The sequence below is a fragment of the Nyctibius grandis genome, chromosome 4 (assembly GCF_013368605.1).
Source record: "Nyctibius grandis isolate bNycGra1 chromosome 4, bNycGra1.pri, whole genome shotgun sequence".
NCBI lineage: Eukaryota > Metazoa > Chordata > Aves > Nyctibiiformes > Nyctibiidae > Nyctibius > Nyctibius grandis.
In genome coordinates, this window is record NC_090661.1 from 104366099 (window position 1) to 104391953 (window position 25855).

General features: G+C 44.5%; 1 long non-coding RNA gene across 1 annotated transcript in view; it reads right to left on the reverse strand.

Annotated features, from left to right (window-relative positions):
• Positions 1 to 330: 330 nt before the first annotated feature.
• Positions 331 to 25855, reverse strand: part of LOC137662828 (uncharacterized) — a 154777-nt gene continuing 129252 nt past the window's right edge. Inside the window, exons 4-5 of the long non-coding RNA XR_011048059.1 lie at positions 6935 to 7042; positions 331 to 430 (exon numbers count right to left, since the gene is read on the reverse strand). This is a non-coding gene — a long non-coding RNA (uncharacterized lncRNA). The remainder of the gene's footprint in view (positions 431 to 6934; positions 7043 to 25855) is intronic.

A 25855-nucleotide genomic window follows, 5' to 3' on the forward strand; every position in this document is an offset into this window, starting at 1 on the left:
GCTGCCCAGGGAGGTGGTGGAGTCCCCATCTCTGGAGGGGTTTAAGAAGAGCCTGGACATGGCACTTAGTGCCCTGGTCTAGTTGCCATGGTGGTGTCAGGGCAATGGTTGGACTCGATGATCCCAGAGGGCTCTTCCAACCTCATTGATTCTGTGATTCTGTGAAATTACCACTGCTAAAGTTTGGTGATGACCCTGAGGCTGGAGCGAAGGCAGACCCAGCTGAGGACAGGACCTTGCTGCCAACCAGCCCGGCTCATCTCCCGGCCTGAGCACAGACCACACATGGTGCACCCTCTTACCTACCTCACCTGCTTTAATGACGATTAAAGGCGGCACTGACAGGATGGGAAGGCTTTAGTGGAGAAAACAAGCCCAAGGTTTGGACAAGTTCCCGTTACGGGGCTGCATAAGGACAGGAGGGATGGAACTGAAAAAGGAAAGAAACCGTGGAGTCAAGCAGGACCTTTGGTGGGTTCTGAGCATGGCTCATGCAGCTGGCTCGGTCAACAGACTCACAATGAAAAGCCTCCATACAACCCCCACCTTCGTTATATTTGCTTTTAATAGTATCTGAGGCCACACTTTGACTTTCAAACATTTCAGACACAAATAATAGAAAATTTCCAATTAAAAAGGATAATCTCCTGTCAGAAAGAGAACAGTAAGCACAGTGAATAATTTAAAAGCTTTGGGGATATAAAGATTTATTATGTCTCCCAACAAGCCAGAAGCTTTGATTAATGGTTAAAAATAGAAAACAGAGGTGGAATTAAGTTGTAAAAGATCCCCCCAAATAATTATTTTTATACTGGTAATATAGTTCAGAATGTTTTCATTGTATGAAAGAACCTGCCTGTCTCATTTTTCCTGTTAAGATAGATTGATGATAATTCATTTTTGAATAAACTCATTTGGAATTAATTTCCAAATTCAGGACAATGGTTGCTTCCTGGTGGGGTACAAATCACAGCGTTAAGTCCTTCAGCAAAGATCCGGAGGTCACACGGAAACAGCCTCACACTCGGTTCTGTGGTTGTTCTGCAGCCGCTGCCAGCGGCTGTGTGGGGACAGGCAGTGGGTGGGTGTCCCTCTGCTCAGCAGCATCTTGGCCATGCTCATAGTTCATTGGCACTCTCAGCTCTTCACAGAATCACAGAATCAACCAGGTTGGAAGAGCCCTCTGGGATCATCGTGTCCAACCATTGCCCTGACACCACCATGGCAACTAGACCAGGGCACTAAGTGCCATGGCCAGGCTTTTCTTAACCCCCTCCAGAGATGGTGACTCCACCACCTCCCTGGGCAGCCCCTTCCAATGCCTAATGACCCTTGCTCAGAAGAAATGCTTCCTAATGTCCAACCTGAACCTCCCCTGGTGAAGCTTGAGGCTGTGTCCTCTTGTCCTGTCGCTGGTTGCCTGGGAGAAGAGGCCGACTCCCACTGCGCTACAACCTCCCTTCAGGTAGTTGTAGACTGCAATAAGGTCATCTCTGAGCCTGTTAATCCCCACGCTGCAAAATGGATTGCTTCTTCAGATTGTCATATTCCTTTGCTAAGGGCAGAGTCTTGTCTGGTGTTGAACAAGCCTCTGCCAGAGCCTCGTGCCAAGCTGGGCTGTCCCTCTGCTCGTCTAACCAAAGCCCCCAACTCACACCACGGAGGACCAAAGCCTGCCCAGAACTGGAGCAATTCATTGTTGTTCAACAACGAATGATGTAACACTCTCCTCCTGCCTGAGGAAGGGTATAAACTTCCTCACTATCTGATTATTACGGGTGCAACTAATTTGTCACTGGCTGAGCTGCTTAGAATCCAAAATTTATATTGGGGGGAGCAGAGGGAGCCAGGCGCCATGTGTCCCTGCGCTGGCATTCGCAGCCATCGGGGGATCTGCCTGCCCTGCCTTTTCTGAAGGTTTGGGGGTCTTCAGCAGATACTCAAAATCTTGTTTGTGTGCACAACGCATCTCTCAGCCACATGCTCACTTCCCTACCTGGGATCCAAGCAGCTGCTGAGCAAATGGGGAGCCAATCTGTACATGACCTCCCAGGGCAGCGTCGGAGGGGGAAGCTGGTGTTGCATCCAGGGGATGTCTGGAGGACCACACATCGGTCTGCTATCAGAGAGCACCGCTCAGAAATCTGCTAACGCAGCCTGTTTTCTGCTCAAGTGAGCAAAATATCCTTATAGGAGAAGTTTGTTAGCTTGAAAATAGGAAATTTTTATGCATGATGTAATTCACTTGAAGCTTCACTGAGCTGAAATTGCCTGACCTTTTGATCTTTGTGCAGACAAATGAACAGCCCCAAGGTAGTCTGAAAGTGCCGCACCCTCAGGGGAGGACAGGGAGCTTGAAGGATCTGAGGAATTAAAGCTTTTTTTTTCATTTTAAGGGACCAAGACTTGGGAAAAATATAGGTAGTATCATATATTTTCAATGTTGATCCAAAAAAAACCCCAAAATATATTTGTACAAAGGTTCAAAGAAGTGTTGTCTTTGCAAACGCTGCCTCCCGTGGCACTGGCCTTAGGGCTTGCTCAGCCAACTCCCAAGGCTGGCATCGTTGCCACCCAGACTGCTGTCTCTGCAGAGTGCTGAGGATGTACTTAAAGCCCCAAGAGGGAGCCAAGTCTTGATGGATAGGTTTTGAAAAGTCATTAAGGTAAGGTATGGAAAGATGGAGCTATCTTGAACCAAAAAGTACACAAGTGGTGTGGCCACTAAAGAAACTGTCAGTGAAGTGATAGAGAGCACGGTGGGTTTTAGATGGAGTAACTACAGCAGCGTGTGCTGAACGACTGGGGGAATTGGCCATAATTGGTTGGATACGTCCCAAATGGCAAATCTCCTCTGTTCTGCAAGGTAGGCAACTCGTATGAACTTTGCTCAGCTATTAATCAAGATGTGAGGAGGGTTTTTTTTTGCCTTCACATCCACTTTCATAAGCCATCTAACAAAATATAATTCTGTTTTCAGAGTGATGATGTGAGAGGATCTCTTCCTCCCAGGGGAGTTCTTTGAAGAAGTAGTTGTTGTGCAAGTGCTCCTGCCTCTCCCTCCAAGACCTACCGCGGTGAAGGAGACTTTTGCAGACTTACTGAGATTAAACCTGTAGTGCCTCTACATCAAGTTTCTCATTTATCTCCAAAAGGCCCTAAAATTTAGACAGTGCCAAGGTTCTTCCCAAATTAAAATACGGGATATAATTTTCAGTCATTAGCAGGGGTCAAGCTGTTTGAAACCTGGTGGTTTCCACCTTCTGCTATGAATTTCAGAAAATTACAGAGTTGTGAAATTATATGAATAACCTAATTATTTCAAGGGTAAATTGGAGAAAGATAACTATGCATAAAACCACGACGGGGGAGAAACCAGCCCTCCAGCACCCAGTAAGCCAAGCAAGGAGACAGCGGAGCAGCACCTGCACAGCTTTTTGCCTTTGGTTGCTGAAGGTGAAAGCAGGTTTTGCCCCAACAATGCTGCTTGCCAAAACCCCAGTGTTGCAGTTACCGGGATTGGGTAAAGGAATGATCTTGCAAAGGAGATGACTTCCCTCCTGAGAAATGTGTTTGTGTTGGGTCAAACCAGGGATGGTTCTTACCTCGGGGATGGTGGTCTGTCCCCACCAGAAGAACCATGTGGGTCTCCTCCCATCGTGCCAAGCCAGCATCCCGCACCCTGCTGAGCACCGGTGGGATCCCTCATTGGAGAAACGGCTGAGGGAGCTGGGGGTGTTTAGCCTGGAGGAGGCTCAAAGGTGACCTTATTGCAGTCTACAACTACCTGAAGGGAGGTTGTAGTGAAGTGGGAGTCGGCCTCTTCTCCCAGGCAACCAGCGATAGGACAAGAGGACACAGCCTCAAGCTTCACCAGGGGAGGGTCAGGTTGGACATTAGGAAGCATTTCTTCTCAGCAAGGGTCATTATCCATTGGAAGGGGCTGCCCAGGGAGGTGGTGGAGTCACCATCTCTGGAGGGGTTTAAGAAAAGCCTGGACATGGCACTTAGTGCCCTGGTCTAGTTGCCATGGTGGTGTCAGGGCAACGGTTGGACTCGATGATCCCAGAGGGCTCTTCCAACCTGATTGATTCTGTGATTCTGTGACCTGAGGGGCCATGCCACGGCCCCCGGGTAAGGCGTCGAGGCACAATCCACCATCATCACTTGAGAAGTGGATAAGGAACAGCAAGTGGACTTAAATGTAGTTTAATGATCCCTGAAGGTCACGAGAGATCAGCATCGCACGGATTTGTTTGGGAAAGCACAACAGAGTTGTACCTGATCCCAGCTTTGCTGCTGCAGTTAATCACTGTGTAAGAACCTGCTTGGTCTTGTCAATATATATCAGGACCCGACTCTACCCACTGACTTCAGTGAAAATCTAGCCATGTGAAACGGATGGCTCTGTCACTTATTTAAGCATACTTCTGCTTTTAAAAATACAGCACACCTACCACACACAGCGACAGGACTTTTACAGTCAGCAACCCAGAAGCCACAAAGAACCACGTTGGGATACCTACGAAACATGAGGAACTTTGAAGTAGGACTGGGAAGCTGTGAGATGCTTCTATTTTTATCCTTCAAACCATTCTCACCCCTTTCTGGCATTCAAATGGCTGAGAAAGGCAGAAAAGCAGCTGGCCTACATAGCTGCAGTGAAGCGATGGAGGTTATGCGTGCCTGCTCCTGAAAACCTCTTTCAAGTTTCCTATCTGACATCTAATCCTTATCAGTTCCTTTTTTCTTCTCATACCTTTGAATTTATTCCAGATATAAAAGGAAATGGAAATGAAATTGAAAAAATTATGGTTTTGTCTAGTCAGGACTAGGAAGTACCTGAAATGTAATTGTGGTTGTTTCCACAAGATCTAGTGTCATGTTTTGAAATGGTGTTGGGAAAGCTGGCTATTAACCTGAACCCAATCCTAGCCATTGGGATCATCCAGGGCTTCTTTTAAATTGAAACTAGCAAACGGAATAAAACTTCAAACATATAAAAGGAATTAATGCCTTTCAAAAACACCCAGGAAGCAGCCCCCAACCTGCAAGAGCAGCAACGAACATCACAGCTTTTCTGCCATCTGATGCTTCCCAACAAAGGCTTCATGGATCAAAACTACCCAAGAATAAATGAAATGGCCCAAATCACTCATGGCATGATGCACAAGAACAACTCCAGATAAGCTATGGAAGGCACAGGTTCAACACCATATCCAGAGACCATCAGACAATCCCATCAGGGCTAGTCATCCTTTCCACGGGATATCAGGTCCACCCCAAAGTGGGAGTGGTTCAAAGCAAATCCAAGTCATCTAGATACACGGATCCGTTTTACCACAACACACTCTCTTAAAAAGGAAAAGCAAACTAGGAATATTAAATCAGTATTTTGTGAATGCTGCTATCCTACCGTTGGCTCTGGCACGTCAAACCTGCAGAAAGAATTTCGGCCATCTCTGTGGATGGACCAAGAGGAAGGAGAGACAGAGAGAGAGAAACTGGTCTGAAACCATAAGTGAAGAAATCATAGGGAAAGCAAACACAAAGAAGAATTTTCCCTCCTTCTCACTACCATTTCCCTCACCCTGCCTTATGAATACGTACACAGAGCTGTTAAAAATTAGCCAAGACAGTTGGGTGCTTATTACTGGATTCTCCTCCCAGTCATTCAGATTATAAACAGGGCTATTGATGCTAAATCTGAAATACCGAAATTATCGCAAGTGATGCACACCCGGCTCCGACGTTCTGAAGTTAATTTAAAACATTGCTTTTAGAAATAGGATGCCTTGTCCTAATAGATCTATGTTGGCCATATTGTGAAGAGAGTTATCAATATTTTTATAAATTTTACATGCAAGTAAACTAAAATTATCATTATATCAATTCAGTAGCAACTGCTCTGGTAAGGACTAGTCTAAATGACCAATAAATTGAGCAGTCTACAAAACAGAACGGGAGAAACAAAAAATGAAAATGTGGATGTTATTTGCCTTCTTCTATTGTCCTATTTTAACTTGCTAAACTTCTTTTTAAACAGGAAGAATCAGCAGCATGCTTATTTTCCAGTCACCAAAGCATTAAGCAACATATTGCCAGCCTGGCTTTGGCAACCAGCCACGGAGATGTGGCATCGCAGCCTCCTGCAGGGCTTTGGCCTTGGCTTGGTGTCAAAGCTCGCTCTTCCATCCCAGAAAGTGCTCTGCTGGGCTTCACCCTACCCTCTGCTAATGTTTCTCTCTAGCAGCTCCAGGACAGTTTTCCCTTCAAGTACCTGGACAACAAAGCAGTTCAGTTCTGAGCTATAAATATTTAATATTTTATTTCAGAGCTGGGCTTTCTCCAAAGCAGCATCTGCTGTCTTTGGGGGTTTACAGCTTGTGCATACACATTTATGGGGACGTCAACCTTCACAGTTCTACAGAACTGAAGGTAAACACAAATGTCCATGGGTTTTTATGTGTCTGAGAGTAGCATTTCTCAGAGATTTAAACCCTGCACAGTTTAATGAATGCCAGAGCTGAAAATTACCCAAAGTCTCTCTTCTGAGCTGCCTTCATATATGCAGTTCAGTATTTTAATTGTGCTTCTGTGGTGTACAGACCTATTGCTACGGCCTCTTTTTTCTCCCACTACACAGAAATAGGTGTTAGGCTTTGACTTGGCACCGGGTCCCCACCTCGGGTCCAGCAGGATCTGAGCAAGCTTTTCAGGGGCTGGCAATGGGCTTTGCCAGTGGGGAGGGAAACCAGGGTGGGGAGAGAGCTGAGCTCGCTTCAACAGCCCCTGGTGCAGAGGGGGTGACATTGCCCAGGGCTAATATGCTGCTGGAATAAACGGCGTGGCTCAGCAAAAATAATCATACACATAAAGCCCACTGCTAGCTAACAGGTACTAGTCTAGAGAGTAAAAGATGAGGTGCTCCTACCTGAGGTGGCATCCAGGACAGTTTCACTCTGGATGTTCAGCTTTCAGTGACAGTCACAGAAAAGCCGTACGAGGGATCTCCTGTTAGATCAAACAGTTCAGTGTTACCCTAAAAAAATAAAAAAGACATTATTCAGGCTAATGTATTACTGTGAAATAACACCCCTGGTTCACACGGACCTGCTAGGGCTTGAGCAGCTGCACGGCACACCAGTCTGGCGTACAGAGACAAAGTGAGAACGTGATCCTTAAATACTATTTTAAAAGGCCATTTTCTAATTCTTCAGCAGAACTCACCTCAGTTTGGGTTCTCTGTGTGCTGGGCAAGAGACCTTTATAATCTATATAAATGAAGTTAGAAGACCAAACTAGGAGCATAACACATTGGGTGACGCTGGCAAGCTGAGGTGTCCAACCTAGAAAAATTTATTTTGATTTGTATTAATTTACACACTACAATATTTCTAAAGATTACATTAAAACTTACCTTTAACCAACAAATCTAACCATGCTAATACTCTTTAAAACGTCCCTGGCTACATGAGCTTTATGTACAGGTACAATTGCTGCAACATGAAAAAAGTTCATTTCTTCATGCTGCTGCATCTTCCATTTGCCAGTCTAATTTCTATGCTTAATAAAGCAACCTTGAGAGTTATCCAGAAATACAAAGAGGAGCAGTTGAATTTAGAGACACCAAGGAATTTTTTACAGTGTCCCGCTTTTCGCCTCAAAGCCACATTCAGGTGAGGAAAGAGTAAATAAGTAGAACATTTTTTGGAATTCTACACACACCACACTGTCAACTGCAATTGCATTACTTCTAAGTGCATTCATTTTCTGTTTTTAAATCTTCCACGGCAATGATTTTGTTGAAATAGTTTGATTTTACTATATTATGCCAATACTACATTGGTAGAAATGTCAATCGTCTTACACAGAAGTGCAAAAATACATTTACAACAAGCATAAGGGAATTTAAACCCCCAGTGCCTCTGGTTTGTGCTATTTTTCTGTGTTTGGTTGGTTTTTTTTTTAAATATCTTTCTTTTAACAGCTTGATGCTGCCTCTTGAATGCATTTTACAAGGAAAATAGCTGAATGTTTCGAGAGAAGAGGGGAATATGGCAACGAGCAGCCTGGAAGCGCTTCCCTCCCGCGCCGTACGTGGTGACCGCAGACCCAGATGCCCAGGGATGGGAGACGCTAGGCGAGAAGATGCAGGAACAACAAAGCCCTGCAGCACACAATGTCACCGTAACTCGGCAGATTAGCCAGCAATGAACTCCGCTGAGCCGCTGCTCCAGAGATAAGTTAGGAAAAAATTCAATAAAACTTGCGTTAAGCTAATTCCATGTTGCAGCACAAAGTCTAGAACAGCCTAATCCTCTTACACCGGGGAGCAGGCTCCTAAAGTAGGTATTTAATTAGATTAAATACTACAGGTCATAAAAATTAATTTATACCACTGTCATGGTTTAATAAACCACGTATCTACAGAGTGGGCTAAATTTCTTCTCCGTGTGAGAGGCGAAGGTGAGGACAAGCCCTGCTCCAGACCCGCTGTGCAGCACACACCTAGCACAAGCCCTGATCTCAACTCTCGTGCCCCTCGTGTGAGTAACTGTAAATCAGATTTAAGCTGCTCACATTGGTCAGTTTGGAGAGACTTGGGCTCACCGGATTTTAATGTGAACGGCAGCATTTGTTCCTACAGTGCTTATAAATCCCTCCTTGAGCAGGGGAAGCTCTGCAGGGAGGCATCAGCACAGCTCTGCTCATCCTGCAAGGGGAAGGCCATCAGCTCACTAATGTCATGTGCAAATAGGAGTCTAATAGCTCTGTGTCCTTACACAGTTACAGCAATAAAGACAGCGTCTTAACTACCCTCCCCGACACTCCTCCTGTGCTCTATCCTAGAGGGACCTGCCACGGGCGCCTCCAGTTAGAAATTCAGAGCAGGTGCTATAAATACCTTTCCCTCCATGCCTCAGCGAGATAAACTAGAGGAAAAAAAGGTTTAATCTGGAAAAATGCATGGCACACAGGAAGGTCAAGGCCTGCTAGAAACTAGGAAAAAAAAAAGTCATGCTTTTGCTCATGTTATACATAGTTATTAAGGATAAAACCATTTACAGCTAAAAAAGTGCTGGGAAAGGGCAAGGCGGTGTATTAAGGGCTGGAGTGTGGTTGGGGAGGAAGCAGCAGTAGGGAACTGGGAAGGAAACATGGCCAGTTGTGAGGAAAACAAAACAGAAATAAGCTGGGTAGAAGTCAGGGCACGGCACACTGGGTTTGCTCTCCCAGGGAATTAAGATTTTTAAAAAATTAAAAAAATCTATAAGAAATCAGAAAGAAAGAGACTTGCAGAAGTGCTTCAGGAAAGCAAAACTCAAATCAGAACAAAATCTACACTGGGTCATAGAAATCAGGAATTTAGCAATTTAACAAACTCAGCTGGAACGGGGAAGATCCAGTTTTATGTCTCTGCTCTGAAGCAAGAGGAGTCACATCTGGTTTGCTTCCCTTAATTGGTAATAACAGATAATTTAAAAAAATCATTTTCAAAAATCCCTCTCAGGTGTACAGCTCCCGAGCTCGCTCCCATTAGCATTTATTTCACCAAGAGGAGGAAATTAAGACCTTCGACTGTACAAGGCTTTTGCTATTCCTTTCCCAAGCCTTTCCCCAGCTTACCAAATTTTGCTCCTGAAAGCTGAGGAGAGAGATGGGTCCTGGGGGAGAAAGGATAAGGACACGCTTCAGCACTCCTCTGCTTGTGAAAACTTCAGATACTTTGTCAAACTCTTTCAATTCCGAAAGAACAAAGCTGTTCCTTACATTAAAAAAAGGAATAAATATGAAAAAAAAATAAAAATACATTTTTAAAAAAACCTGCCTATAATAATGCTGTTTGTGTTTGGAGACACGGATTTTTCTGAGCAGTCTGAGTTTTCCCCACGCCGGGTTACGGAGTGCCACTGGCTGGGGCAACTGACATTTTCTGAAGCAATATTTCAACAAAAGAAAGAATACTTACATCACCTCAGGAGAAAGCAAGCCTGCAGTGAAATAAATATCTCCTTTTTATCAAAGTGATTCACAATCCCTTTGATAAATCTTCTCACCGCCGAGTTTTTCTGCATCGAAACAACCCCATGAAGGGCTGAAAGAACCATCTAAATGCATCTGAACAATTCTGTTTATTTTGTATTCAACAGGGCATCGCACAAGCCAGCGCAGCGTTTCCATTAGTCTTTAAAAATAGTATTAAAGGACATTTCAGTCTATTTAAATTATGTCTATTTTCATTTAAATTAGTTACTAAATAACAAGTTCTATACCATCATTTGCCGTAGCATGTAACTGCTAGAAATACACTTCAAATAAAACAAATTGAGGAACCTGGAAATCGCTACAGCAGAGCAAGAACATATTTTTAAGCAAAAATAAAGAGAGAACAATGGCAAGTCATCAAAAATAGGATAATAAACCAGCGCATATTTAGTGTGCAAAAGGAATGGTACACATGGAACACCTCATTTTATGAGATTTTTATTTATAAAAAATTGCATAAAATTTGCAGTTTCCTTACTTAACTGGAAAAGGACTAATTACCTTTGGGGTGGCCTATTTCATCACACCCAGCAGCTCTCTGAGCTTTGAGCCATCTCGGAGCGAGGCAGCTGGAGCGCTGCCCGTGGCACCATCCATCACCCCGGCACGGCTGCCGTTCCCCGCAGAACCCGGGGCGTCACCGCTGGCCCTGGACCCCCTCGCCAGCAAAAGCAGGACCTGAACCAACACAGCGGTGGGTTTTACCCCATCCAATCCAATATAATCCTTATATTATACATTATAAAGTTATACATTCTCAAACCACATCAAAACTAGCGATAGGACAAGAAGACACAGCCTCAAGCTTGGCCAGGGGAGGGTCAGGTTGGACATTAGGAAGCATTTCTTCTCAGAAAGAGTCATTAGACACTGGAAGGGGCTGCCCAGGGAGGTGGTGGAGTCACCATCTCTGGAGGGGTTTAAGAAAAGCCTGGACACGGCACTTAGTGCCATGGTCTAGTTGCCATGGTGGTGTCAGGGCAATGGTTGGACTCGATGATCCCAGAGGGCTCTTCCAACCTGATTGATTCTGTGATTCTGTGAAAACAGCGTGAGAGAAGAAATGCCTCGTGTAAGATACAATTAAAGAAGTAACTGGACTGATAAACACATGCAAATGTGTCTGGAATTTTCAAAGTTTCCAGCACAAGTTGGGTGCCTCCCAAGCAATGCCATAAGACCTTTACTCTATCAGCTACTACTAACATTTTGATTTTTAATCACCGCCAAAATAATTTAGCCCCTCATATTTTACAGCAAGTTGAGGCCAGGATCTTAATTAGCTGTTTGCTATGCATTGCTTGGATATCAATCAATGAGGTTGGAAGAGCCCTCTGGGATCATCGAGTCCAACCATTGCCCTGACACCACCATGGCAACTAGACCAGGGCACTAAGTGCCATGGCCAGGCTTTTCTTAAACCCCTCCAGAGATGGGGACTCCACCACCTCCCTGGGCAGCCCCTTCCAATGGCTAATGACCCTTGCTGAGAAGAAATGCTTCCTAATGGCCAACCTGAACCTCCCCTGGCCAAGCTTGAGGCTGTGTCCTCTTGGCCTATCGCTAGTTGCCTGGGAGAAGAGGCCGACTCCCACTGCGCTACAACCTCCCTTCAGGTAGTTGTAGACTGCACTAAGGTCACCTCTGAGCCTCCTCTTCTCCAGGCTAAACACCCCCAGCTCCCTCAGCCATTCCTCGTAGGTCAGAGCCTCCAGACCCTTCCCCAGCTTGGTCGCCCTCCTCTGGACTCGCTCCAACACCTCAACATCTTTCTTGAAGCGTGGGGCCCATTGCAGAAATGCCCTGGAGGTAGGAAGTTGTGAGAAAGAGCTGCCTCCTGCAGAAGAAACAAAGACCTCATTCCCTGTTCGGAGTGAATATGCAGCCTGCAGCAAAACGGAGCTCGCGCCGCAACGACAAGGATGCTGTTGGAGAGACAGCGATCCTCATCGCCATGCACGGCCACGGCAGAAGAGCTGCTCTTTCCCTGAAAAAGGAGTCTCTAGTGCTTCCCACAGACCAGAGAATAAAAAGTTAATGTCATCTGAGAACGCACAAAGGTCTCTCAGCTGTAAGAGGTATTCTGCTAAAAAAAAATCTCCCATACCAGTGTGGCTGTTGAGGCCACCCACTGCTACTGACTTTGACCTTGGCTGACAGCCCAAGCTTCATCATCTGCTCAAGTATGAGGCTGAGCCTCCTTGGGAGGATTTTTTCTGCAGATCTGAACTTAGTTCGATCAGCTATGGAAGCTTAGATAGAAATATAAATATCTATTGGGATTCTTGCAGAAACCTCGGAAGTTTTAGTTTCTCCAAGATAACCTGGTGCCAAGGTCAGGTTTTCCCCACACAAAGTCCTGAAGGCTTTCACCAGCAGTGTGGTGCTATGCATGCATGCAATTGTAACATAAAGAAATAATGTAATATTCAGAACTTCAACTCCTAAAAATCAGACTTTGAATCCACATTTAGAAAAATCAAATAGTTTGTCTGATCTTCAAAAGTCCCCAATGGTGAATAATTTCTGTCAACTTACATGCATCTTTTGTAGAAGGGGAGAACTAAAACATTCATATACATTTGCAAAATGAAATACAGATTTACTTCAAAAGGTCCGTGCCACAGCATGGTTTGAGGTGGCACTTTAACATAATTATTGCGTTTGCTCCTACAATCTCACAGCAAGCTCAGGGATCTCGTGTATTTAAAGCCTGAGCTGGTACGTTTGATTTATGAAAACCATCCTGCAGTCAGGGTTATATGCAGCTTCTGGACTCTTCTGCAGCAAATCTGCAGGGTCAGCAGCAGATCCTGGGTCTGAGCACCCCGCTGCCCCCAGCCAGCTGCTGGGACCAGAGCCCAGCGCTGCAGAAAGCGTGACCAGGCAGGAGTGCACGAGGCAGCGTCCAGGAATCGGACTGACAACGTCTTCCTGGGAGATTTTGCCAGCAAAAGCTTCTCACGCAATTACTAGAAGGTCCTACAATGTCAAGACCTTTTAAAAAAGGTGGCAAAAACACTTCATTAAAAAAATGGGGTCTGTACTGGGTTCAGAAGCGCAGTTCTGTTTAGTTCCGCATTAACAACCTTGGGGAGCTCCGAGAGGTCATTTCCATCAGAAGCCTCCCATGAAAAGGTCACACACATTACCAGTTTCCAGCATCACAGGCACTCTCCAAGCATAAATATTGACCCTGCTAGGGCAAATAAATAAGTTAATAGCGTGACTAGGTATCTTAGAGCAAACACTAACAGCAGCACTGCCTTTTCCCTCCTCCGTTATCACCACCCCAAAATATTCTGTCACCAGGAGAACTTACTGACAAAAAGTGTAGGGGCTTTAATATCTCTGACCGAGCTATTAGGGGCTTTGACACAATTAAATAAGGCTTTGGGCTCTGAGCACTTAAATAAGACACCCCATTTCTGAGCAACCAGGATAAGCAGAGTAAATTATACCAAGTTTGGAAACTGGATTTGTAAGTTAAAGTTTGAGCTACTGTTCATGTGACTGTGAAATAATAATTACTGCAGCGATACAGGAGATAACCAGCTGCTTATATTAGTACTAAAACCCAAACTATACACATAGATGCAAGGATAGGCTCCAAATTAAAAAAAAAAAAAGGCAGGTAGAAACTTAATCTGCTGATGATGCTCCTGATTACTCAAGTTCTTCTTCATCTTCCCCAAAAAACTATGAAAATGACATTTTGCCACATGCAGATATGTGATGCAAATCATGGTATTCTTTAAACATAAAGGATCTGCAATTTGTCCTTTACTCATAATTTAAAATTCACATGTAGATATGAACTTTGGCACGTGGACCCAATAACCTCGTTTACATCCTTGTCTCAACTTATGAAATCTCATGCTTTTAGTCCGTTTTTTAGATGCAATCAGGCAATTCAACAAGTGTTTTAACAATTCTATGCCATGTTTAACTGTATTTCACAATATTTAAGCAAACAATGAAAGGTGTATGACAAGTGATAGAATCCATAGATGAAAACTGTCAGGAATTCTCCTGCTTAAACAAACAAACAGAATGATGATTCTACACCTAAGGCACAATTTCAGTTACAGTACAACAAAGTGAATATAAAAACAAAGAACAGCAGTGTTACTGCACTTATTTGTATAGCAACTATCACAAAAAATGCTGCCCACCTCCACTGCAGCTCCGGAGTAGAGTTAGCATTCAAACGCTAACCTGCTAACCCCATCGCTGGCAAGAAATTTAACAGGAAAAATTGAATCTCTCAAAGTATTACCATTATGACACAAAAAGCAGGAAATCTAAAATCAGTGCTCACTGAGCTGCTGGCTTACTGGTTAACTCATTGTTTTGTGGAAAAGAAAACCAACGTCTCATCTTATCTAACAACGCTGTACAATCGGCAGCAGTCACATCTTGATGGAGTCAAATATTCAAGCAGAAGCTTGTTTACTCCAGGTTAAAAATCTTACTACTTATTACATTATTTAGTGAACCAGAGTCTCTGTGTTTGCCTGGAAATGGCTTGATTTTTATAAGAATCTTCCTTATTTTGCAAGGCTCTTCAAGGAGTACCATATGGAGCATGCAAAGGTTGAAAATTAAATAATTATAAGAAAGGTAATTTTTAACAGATCATTGTTAAGCAAGAACACGAGCATCAAAAATGTTGGGGTTTGATTGTTGGCATTGCTGTTTGACTGGATTTCTGAGCTTCCCCAGCTCTCTTGGATACTCGTGTAAAATTCAAGACAGACACATTCCCTTTAAATGCTCGGATGGAGATGCAAACTTATTTGCATAGAAATCCCTAACTCTAGTTATTCTTTATTATTTCTAGTAATTTCCTTCCATATCACCTGATTTTTGTGTCAAAGAGTGCAACCCCATCCCTCCAAACCGAGGTGATGGGCTCCAGGCTGGGAGAGGAGATGCACAGAGCTGGTTTGGTGATGATCACTGACAGTCCCAAGCAATCAGTGACCCTTAAAACCCTGATCTTTTTACTCACCTCTAGCAGAAATCCCTTGAAAAATGTGCCAGGTTTGCACCAACCACAGTCACACACAAAAAAAAAGAGCCTACAGCATCCATGTGCCCACATGCATGCAAAATACACATACTTTACTTATCTTTTAATGACTGGTTTAAAAAAACCTCTGCAAAACCATGGAAAGTGCAAAAGCTGTAAGACTTCCTCTTAATGAGAAATGTGTTTAAAATTAAGTCAATGTAGTGAGATAAATAGTTGGTAAGATGGAAAATAATCCTAAGCGTTACAGTAACGCTCCACAGGGCAACCTCAGCACAACTCAGGGTACGAGTACTGTTATGCAGTAATAAACTACACACTGAGTAATCCTTCAGAGGCTTGCAAAGACCCAGCAAGGAAAAGGAAAACTGTGATTAGTTCTTTCCCTAAGCAGCTCAACCTATAAGAAAACTAAAATTAAATAGCCTAAAGAATGCACAGCAGAAATCAGGAAAATAAACCCCAAAACTCATCGGCCTGTTGTTAATAATCACAGAAAACAAGGAAACTACTTTGGAAATTCAATTTGCCATTTAGTTTCTGTACGTACACACTGGAATAGCGGGCAGAAAGTAAATGTTTTGGCACACGTTGAGACAGGCAGGGTTTCCTAGTGCCGTGAGAGCGCTCCCAGAACGTGCTGCCATTTGTCATGATTTTATTAAGTGGTGGAAGAGCTGCAGCCAGTGGTTAGGCTCACACCGTGCCGGGCTGGAGAGGTGGTTAGGGATGAAGTCTCAGTCCACCTGAACAATTAAAATAAACCAAATCTTCGCCTTTATTCCTTACAGCATTTGAGCAGCGTTACCTCCCAGGGCAAGCCCAGCACACACCAAACTGCATCTCACAAAAATCTTTTCCTTTTTTATTTGTAAATAAGCAAAGGCTTTGCAGAGACAAACAGCAGAGCAAAAAAAATACCAAGATAGGGGTCAAATCTCCATCTGGCCTGAATCTGTGTGACTATTTGGATTTTATCTGATCCACGTGGATGTGGGCCAGCTGAGGATCTGACCTTTCAACCATCAGCCCCCAACTGATTTCCTACGTGAAATGGCGTTTCATCATGGGCTCTCCAGGGACGGTGGTCAGCACAGACCTCCCGAGCCCCAGGCTTCCTCGGGGGCTGGAGGAGCTCAGTATGAATCAACTGTGCAGGTAAGGAGGGAGGAAGAGCTTGGATTTAAGTTTTGGAAGCCAGGGGCAAGATCCAGTACCAGTTACCTCATGGTCACGCAGAGTCATCCAAGAGGACCATGGCAATGGTGTACTGGGTATACTGGAAACACAAAGGAGGTCGACTGTTCAGGGTCTTCATAGCCAGTTTAACCACTGAATATATTGTGTTTCCAGTCCTGCTGCACTCTGGCTATAACCAACTTGACAAACACCTCATTAAATATATTTAGATTTAAATCATTTGTTTGAGTCAATAAGCACATCAGGCGCACTCTGGCAAAAGCTGCAGATGTTTCTAAACAAAGTTTTAAAGAAAACAATTTTCTCAAAGATAAGAATTCAAGAGCTAAGGAATTGAGAAATCAAGGCTTCACATTAGGGGCAAAAAAATGAAAAACATCCTCAAATATTAGCTATAGCCTGAATATCCTTTAATATCAATATTAAATTACTACGCAGCAGCTAAAAAAAACCTGCAAATTATTCTTATTCTGAGCTGATTCAGTTCACACTGACACACCCTAAAAGGTTTAAACTAGAATGTTCTATACAATAAATAGTATTTTTAAAAAAATCATATTCTTGTATTTACATCTCCACTTTCAGGTACTTCTCTTCTGATAAGCCTTTTAATTTTTCAGCCTTTCAAACTTTATCTCTACAGATTTCTTCCAAGCCTTGAAAGGCAACAATTAAAATCCACTCGTTAAAAGAAACATTAACTGTGAAAACAAATAGAACATGTCAGGGACAAGGAATTTGTTGACTGTCCAGAGAGGAGGTGAGGAGATGTCTTGATAGGAGACTTCATTTTAACTAAATAATACATCCAGTTCTTGAGTTAGGTATAAATGGAACTGCCTTGAACTCAAAGTCTGGAGGTGGGTGGTTTCTGGGGGTTTTTTATTGAGTAGTCATCCCTTCATGCAATATTTATTATTTTTTGCCATTAACAGGCAGCTTTCGGCTGGTTTGCTGCCATGCCAACACTGCATCTGAGCAGCACAGAGCACGACTCAACAGAAAACCAGAAAGGAAAACCCAGAGAAAGTCACCAGTAAAACCAGCACTGACCTCCCATGCTGGAGGCCATTATTGGGCTGTTCTCCCTGGGCATCGTTTCGGGATGAAACTCCTTGGGCGCAGAGGACCTCACAGCTGGTCTACCTTCAGACCCAGTGCTGCACCACCACCTCCATCACCAGAACATCACGGCACAGCGTCGATGTCCAGGTGGCGCTGACCAGGCGAAGGTCCATTGCGGACAGACACATGGTCTCCCATGACCACGCTCCAGAAGCGACACCAGAATGAGCCCACACACCTGCCTGGTCAGGACCAACAGATGGACCTCAGCCTTCAGAGACAGAAACGCCTTCTGCCTAGGAAACACCACTGCATTAGCACTCCTTGATTAAAAAGAGGATCGAGTGGGTCTTGGTTACAAGCCATTCCCAGTCTAAACTACTTTCTTTGCAAGTGCCAAAGAACATCCTGAGTGGAGCAGAAGCTGAAGGAGTCAGCCTTGACAGGGCTCTGGGGCACGCCGCACGCAGTAGACAAGGGTTAAGCATCCTCTACCCTTCCTGAAGCAACATAAAATAAATGCACATGTTAGTGCTGAAATAAGTGATGTTGTCTTCATGGTTATACCTCCAGAAGAGGCATAATATGTAATATTTTGCCACAGCTATTGCGACCCAGAAAACCACACATAAATCACAGCATCAGGAATCAGCACGCGAGAACAGCAGCTCAGTGGACAGGTATATGGCAAATCTACTTCTCAGAGCGAGGTTAACATAAATCCAGCACTTCCCAGTGATGCCATACATTATGCTGACAAGATAGCTGAAAATACCATAAATAAAATGGATTTTATCATCTCGTATCAGTCTCTCGTGGATAATATTGTTTATTTCAAGAATACCTCCTCCAGCATCAAATATAATCCAGCAATAAAATGGACTTTAGTTGCTCAAAGCAAACGGCAGAGCAGGGAGATGCTACACTGCACTTTTACTAATGAATTAATAGATCCATACGCTCTCGGTGCTCTGAGGAGCAGCAGCTCACAGCCCAGTGCCCACCTCAGTCCCCCCTATAATGAACTGTGGCAGCAGAACAACAGATGCTATTTCTTTACTGCATGTAGCCTTTCAAAGATGAATAAAAAGAAATAATTTTGTTTATCTTTTCAACAGAAATTGCTCATTTTCGAACCCCAGAACCCTGAATATTCATTGCTGCTGTTTGCATACAGGGTTATCCTCAACTACATTCCAATTTATAAAATAAAATTTAAACTCCTGCTAAATTGCAGACTCGAATGGATACTTTGCTTTTAATTACTTTCAAACCTGTTAAATATCTGACAATAAGGGATGCATTCTTCAGCTGTGTGATACATTTATTTACTCCGCCATGCTTTTGGAGCTCGCTGAATGTTTATAATTAGGTTGTGTAACCATGCGAACCTTCAGCTGGTGTTTGCTGGTTTTAAAGCAGGTTTTTTTCTGCATTTTGAAAGAAGGGAAAGCTACAATGCACCATGAAAATTATGCAGGAGTCTTTAATCTATCCTGCCAGTGCAGAAAAAAAGCCCACTTAAAAATTGTAATTGTGATATTTTAGATGCTGCTTAGGTGCAGAGTGATAAGAGGACACAGCTTCAAGCTTCACCAGGGGAGGTTCACGTTGGACATCAGGAAGCATTTCTTCTCAGCAAGGGTCATTAGCCATTGGAAGGGGCTGCCCAGGGGGGTGGGGGAGTCACCATCTCTGGAGGGGTTTAAGAAAAGCCTGGCCATGGCACTTAGTGCCCTGGTCTAGTTGCCATGGTGGTGTCAGGGCAATGGTTGGACTCGATGATCCAAGAGGGCTCTTCCAACCTGGTTGATTCTGTGTTCAATAATCACCCTTGTGCACGCCTCCTCCAAGAGCACCCAAACCGCACAGGGCCCAGCAGGTCTTCTGGAACTGCTATGAGAGCCAGTGGTGGGGGAAGGTCTTCCCCTGGGGACATGAGCAAGACCAAAGTCACCTAAACCAGAGTCTTTCCAAGTCATCTTCCTCTTGGGCTGAGCCCGGATGACAGCAGCGGTGGCTGGCAAACGTGCCAGCCCCAAGCCCTGCATCACAGCACAGGGATGAGGGTAGCTCTGCTTCCACCTGTTGAGGTCCCACCAGGTCAAGCACATCTCAGCCACTCTGGAAACCTCTGCTGCTTTCTGAGCCCTGAAGGACAAAGCTATTTCAAACACGAAGGTAGCTCTCGGCTGGTGCCATGCTCAGCAGTGGCATTAACGCTTGCTACAGAGACAGCCCTTGGGGATCAACCTAACATTAGCTTTTGTGGAGCTCCTGAACTCAGAGTATTTTAAAATATAAAATTTCCTTTCAATTAGGTAATTTATAATCCATAATTAAGGGGTGTTTTTTTCATTATTTCATGAAAACATGATTTTTAAATTGTTCTTGGTGCTTTCTGCATTAGGAAATTAACATTTGGTGGCAGGTTTAACCATCTGTCAACACATGTGATTTCAAAATTCTCCTTCATGTCATCCATAAACAGAGTCTCCACCCCACAAGTGATAAAGTTATCTTCACCACACAAACGTTCACCTACTCCCTTCCAATTCTCCATACAGATTTTCTGGGAAGCACTGAGAAACTGTATGAGTTTCCCTTAGAACGATGACAAAAATTTAACATAGACCATGCGACATGTAGATGTTGAAGATTTGCCACCTTCCTGTGCTTCTGTCACAGTGTAGCTAAAAAGAGTTATGCAAATATGGAAGTTTTCTGCTCAGGAGCTCAAAAAAAAAGGAATATCAGCTTCACTATGAATCAATTTTTCCTCTGTTTTTTTTTTTTCTTCTCTAAAACAACCTCACCAACTTCCATTTTCTTTCCCTTTAGAAGTTTTCAGTCAAGACCAAATCAACAACAAATGCAGACTATGCATTGGTGTCATAGGGAGGAGGAGGTGAGCAATGGGGTCCCTCTAACCCCACCAACACCAACCCTCTGTGGTCAGGAGGAAGCTGTATGTTGCCTGGGGAAACACATTTGCACCTCTTGCCTCCTTTGACAGAGTTATTGCATTTAACATCATCATATGAATGCCATGGCCAAAGAACCACATATCAAATCTAATCTAAATCACAACTGTGGAAATCACCAGCATTTACCCACCAGCTCATCCACCCGGCAGCAGATGGAGGAGAGCCTGCACAGGACCCAGTTAACCTTGGGAGCATCTCTGGGAGGAGAGGTTTGGCTCCACAGAGCTCCCTGCAGCAGGACAATGGTGGAGCTCAGGCGTGGTGTGGGAAGTCCTCTACTGTGTGATGGCCCAAGGTGTCCTAGTGCTGCGAGGACATATAGGAACAGCTGAAGTCAGAAGTAATTTTTGCAAGCCTGCCTGTCCCTCAGTGTTAGGAGACCACGTACTATAATGCAGATTTTCTTTATTTCCTCCTGAGATTTAAATAGGTCAGGTCCCTCAGTGTCATGGGAGAAACTGTATGTTCCCACAATTGCATTTCAGAACGTATAAACAGTCCATTTAAGTATCACCATCACAGAAACGACAGCAAAATAGATTGGTAAGTACCCCAGCTTATCCACACACATACTTTAGTGCCTTAAGTTATTCCAATATTCAGCTCTACTTTATATCGCTGCATTTCAAACACACAGAATAAAAATGGGATTAAAGAGGATGTTTTGCCACCGTGCAGTAGGTACTACGCTTCGGGATGCACGTGTCTAGATGAATTACTAAGGCTCAGAAGTTCAGGTTTTCAGGCATGATGGGAGAAAATACGACACACTGATGGCTTTCTGACACCTCTAATGAAAACAGCAATTCTAGCAAAGCACAGAGTAGCAGTATATTCCCTTAACAAAAATAATGAGTTAGAGAAGTGAAAGAAGTAGATAGTAGAAAAAGAAGCCACAATATATACACAAGTCACTTGGTCTAGGACTACAACACACTTAAATTTTGCATCTGTACCATCCATCCAAATGAGTTGCTAATACACCAGTCTGTCACAGACTGTAAGTCTGGTAGAAAAGATTGGAAAATTATGTTAATGCGACTCGAGCTGAGAATACTAAACCAAAACAAACAAACAAAGAAACCAGGAGACAGAACTTTGTCACCACAGAGGCTGTCGTGCATGGAAATACTGCCAAATAAAAGGAAAGACGTGTTCACTACTGAGGGGCGTGGGAAATGGCCCGTAGCCACACCGAGGTGGGAAATGGCCCTCTTGGGCTGCCCAGGAAAGCTCGCAAAGCTCTGTCTATAGGGTGAAAGTCAGTAGTAGCTGTCTCTGTCTGATTGTGTGAACTGGCACTGGCAAAAGGCATTGTAGAGTGAAGGGGCACAGGATGTCCTTGGGCATTGTACTGAGAACCGATGGGAGTCAACCAACACGTACCATAGTTCCCTTCAAAAGTTCATCGTAAAGAATAAGATAAGCTGAAGAGGATAAGCAGGATAACAAAAGCGATGTGCATGGTGATCTGCTCTCACTGGCCCAAGAGTGATACCTGCATAAAACATCAGTCCTGAAAGGACCAAGGTCAGGAGGAGATGCCCAGCCCATGACAAGGAGAGAAAACACCGGACCAGGAAAGCGCTGAGCTTGGAGCCTGCCGCACCCTCACCGAGCAGCAGGATGCAAACGTGCCTCAGGCCATCTGCCTTCGTATTTTTGGGACCCAGCACACGCCACTGCCACGTGAAAGCTTTGATATGGAAGGCACATTCCAGGAGGATGAAGCAATACAAGGGATGCTTCAGCATGCTCTTCCTTCAGGCAGTTTGCCCAAATCCAGCTGGCTGCAGCCACTGCGCTGCCAAACCTTGACTCTTATCAACTGCAGTGGAAACCAGAGGAAGCCACAAGAAATTTTGAAGTGACAGGGCTTGCTGGGCTGGGTTCAGCCATCCTGGCAGCAGTGTCTGCATGTCCAGTTCCCTTCCCTGGAGCCCAGGCCACAGCTCCTGCTCCAGTGGGGACATCTCAGGGAAGGACATTGTCTGCATGAGTTGGTTTGGGTGTTAGGATTCACCAGCAGCTCCCAATGACAGTGCTACTGAAGTATATTCTCTTTTTGTAAATATTTTTCTCCCAGTGTTCACGGTAAGCTTACAGTTTACCCCATGCTCTGCAGCTCCACGAGCACTGTCCTCCTCTTCCGCTTTCGCCTCCTTGGCACTTAACAGATGTACAAGAAATTTCAGTAAACTGTGAAATGAACTGTCATTCAACAAAGCTGAGCTTTGAATAACGCGTGCCTCCTAATACATGTTGCCATCAACTTCTAAAAAGGCAAAATCCTCATCAAAATCAGTAGGTCTTTCTGGAAATTTAATGGTAGAACAGATTTTTAAACCTACAGATTTGATTTTGCCACTCCTTGCCAAAGAGGGGTAACCATAAGTGCAGAAGTCAAACCCTTTCCACTGATCCTAATGGTAAATGCTCAGAAGAAAATGAGAACGTTAAACCCTACTAAAAGGATCCAGATTACTCACCATGCTACAGTTTTTAATATTAAATGATATTTTTCCTGAGTAAAAACAGGATGCTTAAATGCTGCATACCAGTGATCCTGATTAGTTGTGTGTCTTGAGGGGTGTCTGAAGGATTCAGATAACCAGCGCTTGGGATTACATTTAATTTCCGTATGAATTTTGGATTCAGGGGAAAACACATGAATTTCAGATTACCCCAAACTTGGATAACAAGGTTGCATGCATTCAAGGCTTGCCTACATTAAGGAGTTGCCCAAGAGCTGTTCTGCATTTTATGTGTAATACATCAACAAATGAAAGAAAGATTTAGAAAGAAGTTAATAACGTTGGAAAGTAAACAAAAAAGCACCTGTGATGAAGTACATTTTGCATATAATTCAGAAATAAGAGAAGTGCATTAACCTGCTGGGCAAGAGTGCTCTGCAATTCCTCTCTAATTGGCTCCAGACTGGAGGCGCTCCAGGCCTCTTTGCATCAGCAGGGATTTTACTCCACAGGTAAACCAGCTCGCTTGGGAAAAGTGGCGGTGAGGAGATTTTATGGGGAAGACTCTGTATTTTATTTCTTGCATGTTCACGTGTGCAGCGGGACTTTCAGAAGGACCTAAATGGCCTTGGTGTTCTGGTGGACAAGTTCACCATGAGCCAGCAATATGCCCTTGGGGCCAGGAAGGCCAGTGGTGTCCTGGGGTGCATGAGGAAGAGTGTGGGCAGCAGGTCAAGGGAGGTTCTCCTGCCCCTCTACACGGCCCTGGTGAGGCCACACCTGGAGTAACTGTGGGCAGTTCTGGGCCCCCCAGTTCAAGAAAGATAAGGAATTACTGAAGAGAGTCCAGCGAAGGGCTACAAAGATGGTCAGAGGGCTGGAGCATCTCTCTTATGAGGAGAGGCTGAGAGAGCTGGGGCTGTTCAGCTGGAGAAGAGAAGACCGAGGGGGATCTTATTAATGCTTACAGATACCTTAGGGGTTGGTGTCAAGAGGAGGGAGACAGACTCTTCTCAGTGGTGCCCAGTGACAGGACCAGGGGCAACGGGCACAAACTGAAACATGGGAAGTTCCATCTGAATATGAGGAAACACTTCTTTGCTGTGAGGGTGGCAGAGCCCTGGCACAGGCTGCCCAGGGAGGGGGGAGTCTCCTTCTCTGGAGATATTCAAACCTGCCTGGACACAACCCTGTGCAACATGCTCTAGGTGACCCCGCTTTGGCAGGGTGTTGGGCTGGATGATCTCCAGAGGTGCCTTCCAACCCTTAACGATTCTGTAGCCATAAAGGCTCCACCTTGTTCGGTGCTTTTGAGCACTCTACCCTTGATAAACCTGCAAGGCCGGTGCAACCTAATGACAGGGCTCCATGGGAAAATGCCCTGAAATTATTACAAGTGCTGCTACTTGAAGCACTGTCTCCCCTACAAGTAGGGAACTTCAAAGAGCAGCCAGTGAGAGCAGATGTTTTTACCAGCATTTGTTTACTCCAAGCAGTCCCAGCTGTTAATCTTTTTGTCTCTGTATTAGATGCTCTCACCTCTCACCATCAAGCACATGCAGCATCTTCACCACAGTCATTTCTTCTCACTCCATCTCAACAGCAAAGATCCTGCACACCAAATAAGACTGCTTTATGGTTTTAAAATGTCTTGGTGCTCAGCAGTGCTGTAATACACACCTGATTTGTGACGCTCACGCCAGAGTCTGCGATGCCCACACTCTCTTAACCAGCGTAAAAAGGAAAAGGTAACTTTAAATAGGATGAAATTAATTTCTCATTAAGAAAATAGATGGGGTGTTTAAAAACTGCGGTTACACAGGGTGGAGGCTGAGCTCGACTAACTGAAAAATTGACCATCAGCAAGAACTGAAGCCCCAAATACCCGTTTGCTCTGCTAACAGCTGCGCTGCCCAAGGATCAGCGAGCCAGATGGGAAGACACAGATGCTGAAAAGCCAATGTAACCTCACAAGGAGGCAACAGGGAAAACACGAAGGAAAAAAGGTTGTCATTATTAATGGAACATCAAAACTTCCAGGAATATCGGCACCAGGTGATCAGAACAAAACAACCAAACAAAATCCCTTGCCAGTGAAGAAGCTGCAGTAAATGTGAGACAGCAGCAGGAGTTATTGCTTTCAGCCCTGGCTGCCCACGTTCAAAGCCGTAGAAGGAACTCATTGCATTCTCCCAAGACCCAACGAGCCCCAGGAGCACCTACGCATGGCTGCTCTCCAGCAGCACGTCCCAATGACAGCCAGCTCTCCGCTTCATCAGAACACTGACAGGCACAGCCTATTGCTTTGGCTTTATAACTTCATTGCTTTTTTTTAAATGCTCCACCACTTATTTACTTCTATTTCCATTTGTTTCAGTGAAATGGTGACAATGTAAGAACGCAAGAAGAATCAAACATGAAAATTATCTGAGTTTCACCCGTCGGTTACTACTGGAGGGTGGCAACTTTATGGGAGAAACGTAGTGGGTGGGGTTTTATTTCTAAACAAATAAAAACCCAAAGTCTGATCCCATTTTTACAAGCAGCTAGGAGAAAAAAATTTAAAGTGGTAAGAACAAGTTGAATTAGGTCAGGCGGGTGGACACTACAAGGTGTCTGCACACTGCAGCCTTGGCTCTGTGCCCCAGGAGCAGGGGCACGGGGATAAGCCCCAGTGCACTGCCCTTTCCTGATGCCTCTAACATCTTCTCTCCCTGTTGAGGTGCCTAAATAAAAAATTTTTGTTCTGGATCTGATTATCTGAGGCATGACTTATTTGGTGGCTCCAGTTTGAGATGTTTTTTTCCAAACAAAAATGTTCTCTTTATCCCTTATAAACCCAAGCTGCTCATCTCACTGATGAGCCAAAGCCAACGCAGGCCCAAAGACTTTGGTCTGGAGGGACTAAACTCCCAGCTGGATTAGTGCCAAGGAGGAAAAGGACCTCCTCTTCGCCTCTCCAGCCCCACTCGGAGCAGACATGGGGCAATGCTTTGTGGAGCGTGGGAGCTGGAGAGAGAAAGAGAACACACGAGTTGTCTGCC